Source organism: Dipteris shenzhenensis, chromosome 7 (assembly GCF_047967505.1).
Source record: "Dipteris shenzhenensis isolate YYH24624 ecotype China chromosome 7, Dip_SZ_1.0, whole genome shotgun sequence".
Taxonomy (NCBI): domain Eukaryota; kingdom Viridiplantae; phylum Streptophyta; class Polypodiopsida; order Gleicheniales; family Dipteridaceae; genus Dipteris; species Dipteris shenzhenensis.
This window is the reverse complement of record NC_141602.1, coordinates 17403375-17421033: the sequence shown is the minus strand read 5'-3', so window position 1 is coordinate 17421033 and position 17659 is coordinate 17403375. Positions and strand designations below refer to the sequence as shown.

Sequence of the window (17659 nt, the reverse complement as noted above, 5' to 3'; positions counted from 1 at the left end):
AGAATTAATCAAAAAAATTTGCAAGTACCTAGAAAAAGTTTGTAAGTTTGCTCTTTCTTGCTTTCTTGCTCTTCCTTCCTTGCTTTCTTGATCGTCCTTGCTTTCTTGCTTCAATGAATGAAATGAGGGGAGAATGAATGAAGAAGGAAGACTATATATAAGAAAATTTAGGTTTTCCTCCTCCTCTCCTATTGGCTTTCCATTCCTCCCCTCTCTCCTATTGGCTTTTCATTTATCCCCTCTCCCATTGGCTCCCATTACTCCCCCTCTCCCATTGGACCCCCATCCCTCATCCCAATCTTCCATTAGCCCTCCCCCCATCCATTTCTTCTTCCTCCCCCATTGCCACCACCACTCCCATCCCACATTTCCACCACGTCCCATACTCCTCCCATTTCCCAAAATCCGATATTTTCCCATCTCACCCTCCTCTTTTTCATCCCCTATTAACTCCCCTCACTCATTTCACTCCCTTATTATCCTACTCCCCTATTACCTTCCCCTCTCCCATTCCATTCTTCCCTCCCCACTCTCACTTCCACTTCCCATTACTCACTTGCCATTTGAAAACTATTAATATATTATTATACTATTTTTTATACTTATTATCATACACCCCTATTACTTCCCTCTCCCATTCCACTCCTCCCTCCTCACTCCCACTTCCACTTCCCATTACTCACTTGCTATACACATTTGCAAACTATTAATATATTATTATATGATTTTTTATACTATTTGCAAACTTACATGTGGGCAAAATCACAGGTGTCAAAGCGATCCTATTGTGGTCATACAACAACTGTGCTTTTATTCAAGGGCATATTTATCCTCGTCAACAAGCTTACTTACTCAAGGTATGAAGTGCATAATTTGTGCACTAGGTGTTTACTTTGTTGTATCAAAATTGTTTGTCACACACACACACATATACACATACCAAGAATTTTCTAATATTATCGCATCTACATTTCTCTGATGGGCACAAAACTTTGTACACGCCTCAACCTAGGTCGTACTGACTTTCATACAAAGTGGTGCACCCATCCCATAAGTACTTGTTCGGATAACACACCTCCAAACGTATTTTTATGACGATTGTGCATAACACTAGGAACAAAATGGTGTATAATGTGAGATCGACTATGCAAAGCATATCCAATGGACACAAGACTTTGCACATTCCTCAACCTAGGTAGTATTGACTTGTGTGCAAAGTGGCATCTCCATCCGATAAGTACTTGTTTGAAAAATACACCTACGATCGTGTTTTTTGACAGTTGTACATGACACCAAGGCCAAAAACGATATTTAATACTCAATCTACCATGTAAAGCATATCCGATGGGCACAATACTTTGCACGTGCCTCAAAAGCGGTGGTATGGTATTCCATGCAAAGTGGAGCGCCCATTCAATAAGTACTTTTTAGAATATCACACCTAGGACCATGTTTTTTATTGGTTGTTGTCCATGACACTAAGGCAAAAATGTTGATTTATGCTTAATCGACAATGCAATGCATATGCGATCATCACAATAATTTGCACACATCTCAACCTAGGTAATATTGACTTACATGCAAAGTGGCGTGCCCATCCCATAAGTACTTAGTCAAATAACACATCTAGGACCGTGTTTTTTGACGGTTGTGCATGACACAAAGGTAAAAATAGTGTTTAATGCTTGTTTGACAATGCAAAGCATATCTGATGGGCACAATACTTTGCACACACCTTCAACTAGGTGGAATTGACTTACATGCAAAGTGGCACGCCCATCCCATAAGTGCTTGATCGGATAACATACCTAGCAGTGTGTTTTTTTACAGATGTGCATAGTATTTAATGCTCGATCGACCATGCAAAGGATATCCGATGGGCACAACACTTTTTGTACACCTTAACCTAGGTGGTATTGAAATTTTCTCAAAGAGGGACACCCATCCGATAAGTACTTGGTCAGATAACACACCTAAGGACGTGTTTTTTTACGGATGTCCATATCACTAGGGAAAAAATGGTGTATAATGCATGATCGACCATGCAAAGCATATCCGCTGGTGATAATACTTTGCACGCACCTCAACGTAGTTGAAACAGACTTGCGTGCAAAGTGGAGCCCCCATCCGATAAGTACTTATTTGAATAACCCGCCTACGGTCGTGTTTTTATATGGTTGTGCATGACACAAAGGCAAAAATGGTGTTTTATGCTTGATCGACAATGCAAAGCATATCCGATGGGCACAATACTTTGCACACACCTTCAACTAGGTGGAATTGACTTACATGCAAAGTGGCATTCCCATTGCATAAGTACTTGATCAGATAACACACATAGCAGCGTGTTTTTTTACGGATGTGCATGACACTAAGGCAAAAATGGTATTTAATGCTCGATCGACCATGCAAAGCATATCCGATGGGCACAATACTTTTCCTATACCTTAACCTAGGTGGTATTGAAATGTTCTCAAAGAGGAACACCCATCCGATAAGTACTTGGTCAGATAACATACCTAAGGGCATGTTTTTTTGCAGATGTGCATATCACTATGGGAAAAACGTTGTATAATGTGTAATCGACCATGTAAAGCATATCCGATGGTGACAATACTTTGCATGCATCTCAACCTAGTTGAAACGGACTTGCGTGCAAATTGGAGCCCCCATCCGATAAGTACTTGTTTGATTAACACACTTAGGACCGTGTTTTTTCATGGTTGTGCATGACACTAAGGCAAAAACGGTGTTTTATGCTTGATCGACAATGCAAAGCATATCCGATGGGCATAATACTTTGCAACACCTTCAACTAGGTGGAATTGACTTACATGAAAAGTGGCACACCCATCCCATAAGTGCTTGATCGGATAACATACCTAGCAGCATGTTTTTTTTACGGATGTGCATGACACTAGAGCAAAAATAGTATTTAATGCTCGATCAACCATGCAAAGGATATCCGATGGGCACAACACTTTTCCTACACTACAAGCTAGGTGGTATTGAAATTTTCTCAAAGAGGCACACCCATCCGATAAGTACTTGGTCAGATAACACACCTAAGGGCGTGTTTTTTTGCGGATGTGCATATCACTACGGGAAGAACGTTGTATAATGCATAATCGACCATGCGGAGCATATCCGCCGATGGTGACAATACTTTGCACGCATCTCAACCTAGTTGAAACGGACTTGCGTGAAAAGTGGAGCCCCCATCCAATAAGTACTTGTTTGATTAACACACTTAGGACCGTGTTTTTTCATGGTTGTGCATGACACTAAGGCAAAAACGGTGTTTTATGCTTGATCGACAATGCAAAGCATATCTGATGGGCACAATACTTTGCACACACCTTCAACTAGGTGGAATTAACTTACATGCAAAGTGGCACTCCCATCCCATAAGTGCTTGATCGGATAACATACCTAGCATCGTGTTTTTTTACGAATGTGCATGACACTAGAGCAAAAATAGTATTTAGTGCTCGATCGATCATGCAAAGGATATCCGATGGGCACAACACTTTTTGTACACCTCAACCTAGGTGGTATTGAAATGTTCTCAATGAGGCACACCCATCCGATAAGTACTTGGTCAGATAATACACCTAATGGCATGTTTTTTTGCGGATGTCCATATCACTAGGGAAAAAATGGTGTATAATGCATGATCGACCATGCAAAGCATATTCGATGGTGACAATACTTTGCACGCATCTCAACCTAGTTGAAACAGACTTGCATGCAAACTGGAGCCCCCATCCGATAAGTACTTGTTTGAATAACACACCTAGGACTGTGTTTTTTCATGGTTGTGCATGACACTAAGGCAAAAACGGTGTTTTATGCTTGATCGACAATGCAAAGCATATCCGATGGGCACAATATTTTGTACATACCTTAAACTAGGTGGAATTGACTTACATGCAAAGTGGCACGCACATCCCATAAGTGCTTGATCGGATAACATACCTAGTAGCGTGTTTTTTTACGGATGTGCATGACACTAGAGCAAAAATAGTATTTAATGCTCGATCGACCATGCAAACGATATCCGATGGGCACAACACTTTTCTTATGCCTCAAGCTAGGTGGTATTGAAATTTTCTCAATGAGGCACACCCATCCGATAAGTACTTGGTCAAATAACACACCTAATGGTGTGTTTTTTGCGGATGTCCATATCACTAGGGAAAAAATGGTGTATAATGCATGATCGACCATGCAAAGCATATCCGCTGGTGACAATACTTTGCACGCATCTCAACGTAGTTGAAACAGACTTGTGTGCAAAGTGGAGCCCCCATCCGATAAGTACTTATTTGAATAACACACCTACGGCCGTGTTTTTTTATGGTTGTGCATGACACAAAGGCAAAAACGGTGGGCACAATACTTTGCACACACCTTCAAATAGGTGGAATAGACTTACATGCAAAGTGGCATTTCCATCGCATAAGTACTTGATCGGATAACACACCTAGCAGTGTGTTTTTTTACGGATGTGCATGACACTAAGGCAAAAATGGTATTTAATGCTCGATCGACCATGCAAAGCATATCCGATGGGCACATTACTTTTCCTACACCTTAACCTAGGTGGTATTGAAATGTTCTCAAAGAGGCACCCCCATCCGATAAGTAGTTGGTCAGATAACATACCTAAGGGTATGTTTTTTTGCGGATGTGCATATCACTATGGGAAAAACGTTGTATAATGCATAATCGACCATGCAAAGCATATCCGATGGTGGCAATACTTTGCATGCATCTCAACCTAGTTGAAACGGACTTGTGTGCAAACTAAAGCCCCCATCCAATAAGTAATTGTTTGATTAACACACTTAGGACCGTGTTTTTTCATGGTTGTGCATGACACTAAGGTAAAAACGGTGTTTTATGCTTGATCGACAATGCAAAGCATATCTGATGGGCACAATACTTTGCACACACCTTCAACTAGGTGGAATTGACTTACATGTGCATGACACTAAGGCAAAAATGGTATTTAATGCTCGATCGACCATGCAAAGCATATCCGATGGGCACAATACTTTTCCTATACCTTAACCTAGGTGGTATTGAAATGTTCTCAAAGAGGCACACCCATCCGATAAGTACTTGGTTAGATAACATACCTAAGGGCATGTTTTTTTGCGGATGTGCATATCACTACTGGAAAAATGTTGTATAATGCATAATCGACCATGCAGAGCATATCCGATGGTGACAATACTTTGCACGCATCTCAAGCTAGCTGAAACGGACTTTCGTACAAATTGAAGCCCCCATCTGATAAGTACTTGTTTGATTAACACACTTAGGACCGTGTTTTTTCATGGTTGTGCATGACACTAAGGCAGAAACAGGGTTTTATGCTTGATCGACAATGCAAAGCATATCCGATGGGCACAATACTTTGCACACATCTTCAACTAGGTGGAATTGACTTACATGCAAAGTGGCACACCCATCCCATAAGTGCTTGATCAGATAACATACCTAGCAACCTGTTTTTTTTACGGATGTGAATGACACTAGAGCAAAAATAGTATTTAATGCTCGATTGACCATGCAAAGGATATCCGATGGGCACAATAGTAAATACTTTTCCTACACTGCAATCTAGGTGTTATTGAAATTTTCTCAAAGAGGCATACCCATCCGATAAGTACTTGGTCAGATAACACACCTAAGGGCGTGTTTTTTTGTGGATGTGCATACCACTAGGGAAAAAATGGTATATAATGCATGATCGACCATGCAAATCATATCCGATGGTGACAATACTTTGCACACACCTCAACGTAGTTAAAACGGACTTGCGTGCAAAGTGGAGCCCCCATCCGATAAGTACTCGTTTGAATAACACACCTAGGATCGTGCTTTTTCATGGTTGTGCATGACACTAAGGCAAAAACGGTGTTTTATGCTTGATCGACAATGCAAAGCATATCCGATGGGCACAATACTTTGCACACACCTTCAACTAGGTGGAATTAACTTACATTCAAAGTGGCACACCCATCCCATAAGTGGTTGATCGGATAACATACCTAGCAGCGTGTTTTTTTACAGATGTGCATGACACTAGAGCAAAAATAGTATTTAATGCTCGATCGACCATGCAAAGGATATCCGATGGGCACAACACTTTTCGTACACCTCAACCTAGGTGGGATTGAATTGTTCTCAATGAGGCATACCCATACGATAAGTACTTGGTCAGATAACACACCTAATGGCGTGTTTTTTTGCGGATGTCCATATCACTAGGGAAAAAATGGTGTATAATGCGTGATCGACCATGCAAAGCATATCCGATGGGCACAATACTTTTCACACACCTTCAACTAGGTGGAATTGACTTACATGCAAAGTGGCATTCCCATTGCATAAGTACTTGATCGGATAACACACCTAGCAGCGTGTTTTTTTACGGATGTGCATGATACTAAGGTAAAAATGGTATTTAATGCTCAATCGACCATGCAAAGCATATCTAATGGGCACAATACTTTTCCTACACCTTAACCTAGGTGATATTGAAATCTTCTCAAAGAGGCATACCCATCCGATTAGTTCTTGGTCAGATAACATACCTAAGGGCATGTTTTTTTACGGATGTGCATATCACTACGGGAAAAACGTTGTATAATGCGTAATCGACCATGCAAAGCATATCCGATGGTGATAATACTTTGCACGCATCTCAACCTAGTTGAAACGGACTTGCGTGCAAACTGGAGCCCCCATCCAATAAGTACTTGTTTGATTAACACACTTAGGACCGTGTTTTTTCATGGTTGTGCATGACACTAAGGCAAAAACGGTGTTTTATGCTTGATCGACAATGCAAAGCATATCCGATGGTCACAATACTTTGCACACACCTTCAACTAGGTGTAATTGACTTACATGCAAAGTGGCACTCCCATCCCATAAGTGCTTGATCGGATAACATACCTAGCAGCGTGTTTTTTTACGGATGTGCATGACACTAGAGCAAAAATAGTATTTATTGCTCGATCGATCATGCAAAGGATATCCGATGGGCACAACACTTTTTTTATGCCTCATCCTAGGTGGTATTGAAATCTTCTCAAAGAGGCACACCCATCCGATAAGTACTTGGTCATATAACACACCTAAGGGCGTGTTTTTTTGCGGATGTGCATATCACTAGAGAAAAAATGGTGTATAACCATGCAAAGAAAATCCGATGGTAACAATACTTTGCACGCATGTCAAATAGTTGAAACACACTTTTGTGCAAAGTGGAGCCCCCATCCGATAAGTACCTGTTTGAATAACACACCTAGGACCGTGTTTTTTCATGGTTGTGCATGACATTAAGGCCAAAACGATGTTTTATGCTTGATTGACAATGCAAAGCATATTCGATGGACACAATACTTTGCACACACCTTCAACTATGTGGAATTGACTTACATGCAAAGTGGCATGCCCATCCCATAAGTGCTTGATCGGATAACATCCTAGCAGCGTGTTTCTTTACGGATGTGCATGACACTAGAGCAAAAATAGTATTTAATGCTCGATCAACCATGCAAAGGATATCCGATGGGCACAACACTTTTTGTAGTTGAAACAGACTTACGTGCAAAGTGGAGCCCCCATTCGATAAGTACTTGTTTGATTAACACACCTAGGACCGTGTTTTTTCATGGTTTTGCATGACACTAAGGCAAAAACATTGTTTTATGCTTAATCGACAATGCAAAGCATATCCGATGGGCACAAAACTTTGCACACACCTTGAAATAGGTGGAATTGACTGCACACACCTTGAAATAGGTGGAATTGACTTACATGCAAAGTGGCACTCCCATCCCATAAGTGCTTGATCGGATAACATACCTAGCAGTGTGTTTTTTAACGGATGTGCATGACACTAGAGCAAAAATAGTATTTATTGCTCGATCGATCATGCAAAGGATATCCGATGGGCACAACACTTTTCGTATGCCTCAAACTAGGTGGTATTGGAATGTTCTCAAAGAGGCACACCCATCCGATAAGTACTTAGTCAGATAACACACCTAAGGGCGTGTTTTTTTACGGATGTGCATATCACTCGGGAAAAAATGGTGTATAATGCGTGATCGACCATGCAAAGCATATCCGATGGTGACAATACTTTGCACGCACCTCAACGTAGTTAAAACGGACTTGCATGCAAAGTGGAGCCCCCATCCGATAAGTACTTGTTTGAATAACACACCTAGGGCTGTGTTTTTATATGGTTGTGCATGACACTAAGGCAAAAACGGTGTTTTATGCTTGATCCACAATGCAATGCATATCCGATGGGCAAAATACTTTACAGACACCTTCAACTAGGTGGAATTGACTTACATGCAAAGTGGCATTTCCATCGCATAAGTACTTGATCGGATAACACACCTAGCAGCGTGTTTTTTTTACAGATGTGCATGACACTAGAGCAAAAATAGTATTTAATGCTCGATCGACCATGCAAAGCATATCCGATGGGAACAATACTTTTCCTACGCCTTAACCTAGGTGGTATTGAAATTTTGTCAAAGAGGCACACCCATCCGATAAGTAGTACTTGGTTAGATAACATACCTAAGGGCGTGTTTTTTTGCAGGTGTGCATATCACTACGGGAAGAACGTTGTATAATGCATAATCGACCATGCAGGGCATATCGGATGGTGACACTACTTTGCACGCATCTCAACCTAGTTGAAACGGACTTGCATGAAAAGTGGAGCCCCCATCCAATAAGTACTTGTTTGATTAACACACTTAGGACCGTGTTTTTTCATGGTTGTGCATGATACTAAGGCAAAAACGGTGTTTTATGCTTGATCGACAATGCAAAGCATATCCGATGGGAACAATACTTTGCACACACCTTCAACTAGGTGGAATTGACTTACATGCAAAGTGGCACACCCATCCCATAAGTGCTTGATTGGATAACATACCTAGCAGGCTCGTGTTTTTTTACAGATGTGCATGACACTAGAGCAAAAATAGTATTTAATGCTTGATCGACCATGCAAAGGATAACTTGGCATGTCCATCTGATGAGTACTTGATCGGATAACTTCTCCCACCAATAAATTAAGTACTAATTAAAAATTATAATAAATGAGTAGATTATTAAAAAGAGACTAATATTTATGTAATTGTTGCTACTGCAGCTTGCTTGCGAAGGACTCTCACAAAGGAGATGGCTATAGATTTTGTTCCAGGGATGGATGTGATTTTATGTGGCAAAAGAGAAGTAGTTGCATTTGCTACAATCCATGATAGTGATCCTAATTCAGTTTGCCACTTTCGAAGACTTGGCAAAGATAAGGTGGCAGTTACTGTATCAAAGATTCTTAGCGCACATGTTGAGCTAAAGTATAAATGTGGAGATATGGAAACACTTGGAGATGTTATGCCCTACAATACATCCAACAAATCATTTATAGCATGGGACAAAGATGAGACTTATGCAACAGACATTATCAAGAATACAAAGTGCACCACCTTGGATTTTACTATAGGGGACATTTTACAAATGAGATCATTTGCAAATAAGACTGTAGCAGAAGGTGAAGTATTGGGATTTGAACAAGTGGAGCAATGGTCATTTGCACAGATGAGGATTCTAAAAGTCACTGATGATGGTATGGTTGATAACATAACATCCTTATGTGATCCCTACTATGAGCTAGGCAAGAATATGAGATGGAGCATGCAATTTTTAAACATGAGAAAGAGGAACGTGGTTTTCAATGATAAAGACAAGGTATACTACAATATCAAAGGACCTAAAAAGCGTGCCCATGTGCCAGGCTCTATCACTTCAAATGTGGATGATTTCAATATACTCAATTATAGAAGTGACATCTTATCTGGAGTGGATGAGTTCATTGGTTCCGAGAAACAAAATGATTTTAGAAGCGAAGCCTTATCTGGGGTGGATGAATTCTTGCATAGTGAGAAGGGCAAAGGTTTCAATAGTGATGTCTTGTCAAGTGTGGATGAGTTCATGCATATTAACAAACCTGGTGTCAATCAAGCTTGTGGATTTGTGAAAGCCATGCAAGATGTCCCAATGAGTGATGTTCTCTCAGGAGTGGACGAGTTTCAAGATTCTCAATACTCTCGTAGAATATTGAATTCATTGAATGGTCCTAAGAGTATGTTAAAAACGAGGATGAGATCAATAGAGGATTATTCAATATTTAACTTTGATTGTGATATGGACAAGGATGCAACGACCAATCATGGATGCTTGGTTACAAACAAATGTGAGGAGAAGAAGTGCATAAATACAGATAACAACGTGCAGGAGGAACGAAAACGGTCATACATATGCATGAAGAGAAAGCGAATCCAGGCAGATCCACAAAAGCAACCAAAGAGGAAGAGAGTAATGAAGGAGGAGAACATGTTAAATGCATTGGGATATCTATGTTGCAAGCGAAGATGTATGCACTTCATTGATCTTGCAGACATCAGGGAATGTAGAGGACACATGTGGCAAAGAAGAGGAAGCGAAAAAAATGAATACCTTCTCACAAGTCTCTCTTGCTTTCTTCAGAATGGCAATAAAAGGCTAAGTTCAAGACAAAAGGTAAAACCTCTCGTAAATGGAAAAAGGATTTGCAATAAGGCATATCGCAATATTACTAGATTAACCCATGGTACATATTGGGATTTAGTCACCAAGGCAAAGGGCGGTAACAAATTTAGCATTCACGGTAATAGAGGAAGGTCCAAATCAAGAATCTCAACTGTTAGGGCAGCATCAATTTTGCAAGACTTCATACATGAAAATGCTTTAGCTCAACCCCATATATCTACCAAACTCCCTAACGGTGACACGATCACTAAAATGCACCTTCCAATGGGCTTGACAATGCTTGAAGTATTTGACTCTATTGTAGAAAAGCAAAGGCAAAGAGGGGATGCCGTAGCTTCTTCTCATACTTTGTATACTCTTTGGAAGAAGAACTTTGGATATGTTAAAATCCCAAGGAGGCAAAAAATTCAAAGTGCAATGTCTGTGATGATTTAAAGCGAGCGATTGAGAGTGCAACATGTCCAAATCAAAGGGAATTATACAAAAAAAACCGAAAATCTCATCATGACCTTATTCGACATTCCAGATAAAAATATGCATTTTGGAAGGAGCAAGCTATTTCGCATCCCGATGACTACATGTGCCTTATTGTAGATGGCATGGATCAGAATACAACAACATTGCCTCGTTTTGTTGCCACTCCACCTAAATTACAAGGAAAGCACTTTCTAAAGACACATCTATGTGGAGTGTTAGTGCATGGAATTAAGTTCCTTGCAGATATATGGATTGATTCCTTGCATCTACATGATAGCAATCAAGTTGTAACATCTATTATGAAGGAAATTCGCAATGTACATGCAGAAAAAGGTCACCTACCACCGACTTTGAGAATACAAGCTGATAATTGCTGGTGAGAAAATAAGAATGTACTCATGTTTGCATTCTACTCCATGCTAGTTGCTCATCGAATCTTCAATGAGGTCGAATGTGGATTTTTATATGTTGAGCATACACATGAGGATATCGATCAGGTTTTTAGCACAATCTCAAGGGAGCTTAAATGCAAGGATGTGGAGACAATAGATGACTTGGTAAGAAGATGTGGCAGGCAAGTTGGTGGTCGTAAGGAAAGTACAGTATGTGAGAGGCTCGAAAGAATATATGATTGGAAGAGCTTCATTCTACCTTTCATACAAACGGGTGGTGATGCACTGTGATGCATTGACAGGTCATACCAATCCACACTACTTTCGTTTTTCTTTTTAAGATGAAAAACCTGTAATGCAATGGCAACAGTATTCTCATGATACAAAATGGGAACCTGAAGAACCTTACACTCTCTTAACTTCAATTCCCAGCAAGGAAAGGTATCCAACATGGGCTCCTATACAAGAATTCAATGAGAGGTCTAACTGTGAAATAGAAGGATTAAAAGCATTTATTACATACAAAGAGGAAATGCTCCGGAGATATCCTGATTCGAAGCCTACTTGGAGAGAACACACTACCACTGTAATTAACAAGACACGAAATTTAATAAAGGACCTTAAGAGAATGTGAGGCTCAAAGAATGTCAAGGAAGAATGCAATATGTTTTGGCCAAATGTTCATAACGATTTGCGCCCAGCTCCAGTCTTTGAAAATGAATTTGTATCATTACTCCCACGTCCATATTGTGGACCGAAGAAGAGAGAGTTTATGCCATAAGTAGATATAGAGGTCGATTGTTTTGTTGTGGTTCGGCCATCGGATGATGAATATGAGAATGTGAAGTTTTGGGTTGCAAAAGTAGTTGATGTGCAAAGAGATGACCAAGGGAGAGCTACAACATTTACAGCGGTATGGTATGAGCCTAAGGGCAGGAAGGAGAATATGGATAACAACACATTGTATACTAATTGTATAATGAAGGAGTGGGTCCCAAATGATGAAGCGGTCTCTCAAGTTTCAACGGAGACAATCATAGTGTCTTGGCATTCAAGGGCAAAGAAATCAAAGAAGCACATGGGATATGAGGTAGAAGGAAAAATAAAAATACCACAGCAAACTATTTTACATATACACGAATTTTTAAGGATGCTCGCCATGGAGGAAGTAGAAGGAGAGCGCAAATGAAGAATGTCCATGATTAAAGCTTTGTATTGAAGTCCATTGAAGGATTTTATTTGGGTACTAGGCAAGAAGCCAATCCAAGACAATTATAATCAGAGTCATCACCTCCTATGTCAAATGAGAGTCAAAATATGCATTGGATGTCACCCAAGGGTCAAGGCTTGCCAAGACAATAGGGAGTTAATGCAGATGGCACCTGGCAAGGGACTATCACATTGAGCAATAAGACAATGGGGAGTCAATGCACCCAAGGGGCAAGGCTTGGCAAGATAACTTGTGGGAGTTAATGCAGATGGCACCTGTATTTTGCACTGGATGTCACCCAAGGGTCAAGGCTTGGCAAGACAATAGGGAGTTAATGCAGATGGCACCTGGCAAGGGACTATCGCATTGAGCAATAAGACAATGGGGAGTCAATGCACCCAAGGGGCAAGGCTTGGCAAGATAAGTGGGAGTCAAATTATGCAGATGGCACCTGGCAAGGGACTGTCATGACATTGAGCAATAAGACAATGGGGAGTCAAATTATGCAGATGGCACAAATTGAGGCTCTTTAAGAGCAACAATTTAAATTGTAAACATATATTCAATCTATATCATTTTGGATATAAAGACTCTAGCTGAGAGCAACGTCTCTCAATGTAATCATATAATAATAGCTATAATTGCTATTATACCTCTTTGGTTCAATACAAAACTTGGGTCTTATGGCATCATGTCTTTTTTCTATTTATTAAAAGTTTTAAAAATTTTGTGCATATTGCGAGTGACAATGTTATTTTCATGAAATATTTAAGTCTCCTTTCATGGATTTATAAATTTATCACGTCAAGGAAAAACGTCAAGGAAAAATATTAAAAATAATTAAATTAACACGATCCATAACTTCAGACATTGAATATAGCCATTTGGAATATACATTTCTATCAACTTGTGTCAAATATCATAGTCTATGCCAAGGGAACCTACTGCTCTAACATAGATTTCATGCCAAGGGAAACTATGCTCCATACATCATCTATGCACATCTACATAACCCATGTGCACTCGATATTGTCATTGATCTATCCTAACTAGCGATAAACCTAAATTGATTTCCCAGGTCAATGCTCTCTCTAAAATCCTGTTTCTATAGAGAATGAATTATTGTGCCAAGTCCTTCCATACTCAAGTGCCGTACATACATCATGTTGTGTAGAAATAGAAATTTTATCTAATGCCTCAAATGCAAACTCGATTTTGATAAGAAGTGAGTAGATAAATTTTCAAGAGGAAAATGGTAAATATTCAACATTTGAAGAATTAGCTTGCATGTGCTTTTATTGAGCTAGAGCAATTTATTAAGGTAGGCAAGCTCATGGACTACAGGGTGTAGTGTAGGCAAGTCATTGGACTGAGAGAGAGAGAGAGAGAGAGAGAGTAGAAGAGCACTCCCTCATGCATTTTCTTGCCTAACCCTTGTTCAGAATCTACATGGTATCTATGTGGGTGAAGGTGTAGCCATTTTAGCTGAGGTGAAAGGCATACTTGTGAGGTTTTCTGAGGTTGAGGAAGCCTTCAAGATCTTTGGGGAGAACTCGGACATAAGAACATTAACCACCCAACACCTCACATTAGAGCCTGAGCACACGAAGGGGGAGTTGAAAACCAAGAATTTGAATGTGGGTTCATTTGGAGGGAAAACCTGTCTACTGGCCCCTACTAAGGGCTCGAGCAGCAACAACCAGTCACAAGATGGTTGACAAACCACCCTTTCGGGGTGGATTTGCAAACCACTCTTCCCGACTAACATGCCAACCACCCTTCCCGAGTGAAGAGGCTAACATGCAAACCACCATTCCATGCAAACTACCCTTCCGGACTGAAGAAGCCTTGCTGATGTTAACTCTCATCCCTTCCGGAGTGAAGAGGCTAACATGCAAACCACCCTTCCGGAGTGAAGAACCCTTGATGATCTTATCTCTCATTTCAAGCTCAACCGCCCAACAACTCAAGGAAGCCCCAATGGAAGCCGTGATGATTTCACTAGTGTCTCTTAACCAGATACGATAGCCCAAGAGAAAGCATGCCGCCTTTTTTATGTTGTTCCATGCAAGGGAAGAGATGAAATCGTTCAAATCGGACAGAAGTTTAGCCGATAGATCGTATGAACTGAAGAGGTGGAAGGAATGTATCTCGCCTTTGTAATAGACAAGGCGGATCTGCTTCCCAGCTCGGTGCAGGCCCTGAGCATAGCGCAGCTGCCGGTCCTTCAGGGGGTCAAACTCGGCGATGGCGACGAGGGACGGGGGAAGAGGCAAGGGCGATAGGTCGGGGACAAGGGGTCCGAAAACATTGCAAGAAGGGTGGTCTCGGGTGGAGTTGGCGGGGAGGAACGATTTCCAGAACCAGTCGGTGTTGTCGAGTGAGACGAGGGGCGTGTTTGCGAGGCGGAGCTCGGAGGGCGTGCGTTGTTGGCCACCGAAGAAGGGGAAGAGGAGGGCAGTGCCGGCGATGGCCAGGGAGAGGAGGTGATCATCTTGGGCGGCAGCTGCTGCTGCTTTGCAAGCGACGTAGTGAGCGATGTTGGCTCCGGCGCTGTCTCCCACCAGGAACACATGACGTAGATCCATCTCCTCAGCACGGAGCTCGCCATGGCGATTGCTTCTGCTCACCCATTCCAGCATCATGAAGCAATCCTCGTACGCAGCAGGATGGCGAAGCTCCGGCGCCCTCCTGTAGTTCACAGAGATCACCACCCCATTGCTCCTCCGACATAGCCTCCTGCAGAATCCGTCATACAGTAAGGAGTTCGCCGACATCATCGCAAAGCCTCCACCTCCACCTCCTCGCACTGGAGAAACACCCTCACGCACACCGCCTTCCCCTCATCAATCATCAAGTCCTTGCAGGTCCACACCCCGCGGCGCGGGACTTCGCTCGCCGGCACTTTCCATTCAACGAAATCCGAGAGCCTGCGGCGCAGCGTTCCGTCCTTCCGGTCGTCGGATGTGTTCACCAATCTGAGCAGCATCCGCAGCGTGAAAGGAGGAGAGCCGGACTCCAGAGTGCTGACTCATGAGCGCCATGGCGGTTGTCTCCGGCGATGAAATTTGCACAGATTCGCGTCGTCGATCAATCGGCAAAAAACTTGGGCAGTTTCATCAGCAACTCTGTCAAATGAATGGGGAAGGTGGCCTAACATCACATGGCCCCTCACAAGGTCGACCTCGGCCCCTCACGAGGTCTAATTGAAGGTTTTCGTTTTTTGCCTACCATAGGTAGGCGATTCAGAAGAAGAAGCGCCATTTTTTATTTCTGAAAAATCGCGATTTTTGGTATCCTAAGCATTCTTCTACAACTTGGAAAGCAAAAATTGGGAATTTAAGGTTGTTATTCGATTTTTGTGGTTATTAAAAAAATTCTCTTTTGGTATTGGTCCACGTGGAGGACCTTTTATGGCGTTTTATATGCATGCATTTGATTAGGGTGAGTTGGATACCTCTTTGGTATTCCTGGGCGTCGCAATCATGGGCAATATCCAAAGCTATTCATGGTATTTTGGTTTTCCTGTGGACGAGAGCACATGGGTAGAAGGATTATGCTGCTGATGTACAACAAAATTGTAGAGAATGAAGGTCATCTTTAGTGGGCACAGCTTGGCGTGTTTTGTTTTCTTCCACTAATACTGAATTGCCTGGAGGAGATCTCTGCAAAAATAGTAGTTGTGTGAGTTTTCCATGGCTTGTTGAACCTATAAATACATATGCTGTGATCAAACTCTGTACTTCTGCTTCTGTTTTCGTGTATCCAAACACTATTGCTATGGAAGTTTCCGTCGATTTGATGGAAACAGACAGCGTGACATTTGCGAAAGGTTTTTCTTATGGCTTCTCGATTGGCTTAATCCTCGTTCTTTTCTTGCTTTAGATTCTGTTGTACGTTACATGACGGATATTTTGGTGGCAGGCCTTGCCAAAGTATGTCCGGATGCAGTCCCTTCTCCCATGACACCAAAGGGGTGACGATGGAGGGCATGAATGCTGACGCGCAGGCTAGTAGATATCGTCCGTCTGTCTTCACATTTGTTTTTGTAGAAACGTTTCTTGCTCGTGCTTTTAACTGATAGTCTCACAATTATTTTCGTTTGTTCCCGTTTCATTCGTCTGTGTTGACGCTTTGTTTTCCATCTTGCTCCTACATTGATGATAGCATCACAATCCTTTTCGCCTGGTGCTGTTGCGTCCGTCTATTTTGACGTTTCATCTTGCAGAAACGATTCTTGCTCCACTTGCATTGGTTTTGTTGTTTTTGTTCGATTCACTTCTGCATCATTCCTACTATTCGGGTCCGTCATATCTATTGAGGCGGCCCTCCGTACGCTCACTTCTGCATCATTCCTGCAGTTCGGGTCCGCCATATCTGTTCAGGCCCTGCAAACTTGTGCTTAGCCTCTGCACGCTTATTCCTCCAGCCTCTGCACGCTTTAAGATCGAATGATTTCCTCCTCCTCATCTTCTTTCTGATTTACAATCAAACAATGGCACCTGTTACATTGGTATTGCACACATCGCGTCTGTTGCTTGACCACTCCGTCCTCCAAACGTCAAATTCTTGCTATGCTTGCTTCGCAATTTGCTTCTTTTCCTTGTAGATCAATTTTCCCTTAGAATTTCGAAGAAGGGCTCACCGACACAACAGATGTTATGCGCCCACTCTTGACACTGGCTCTGCTTTGCGTGCTGACCGCTCGCTCTGCCTTGTTCCATTCTTGACAAAATCTTCAATCAGCCAACTCTGCCAACTCGCGCGACAGCTGAACTATAGAGTTGGGCTCCATGTTCAATTCATCGACCCCTGTTTTCAGCAACTCCCATTGAGGTACGTGAAACTTCTGTCACATCGTCGGACACTTTGTAAGCTGCTTATTGCATCCAATTGCCCCTTTTATCGATGTGAAGATTTCGATGTGAAGATTTCTAAGAAA

General features: G+C 41.7%; 1 pseudogene; it reads right to left on the bottom strand.

The window, feature by feature from the left end:
• Nucleotides 1–14420: 14420 nt before the first annotated feature.
• Nucleotides 14421–17092, bottom strand: LOC147900021 (gibberellin receptor GID1C-like; annotated as a pseudogene).
• Nucleotides 17093–17659: the final 567 nt, after the last annotated feature.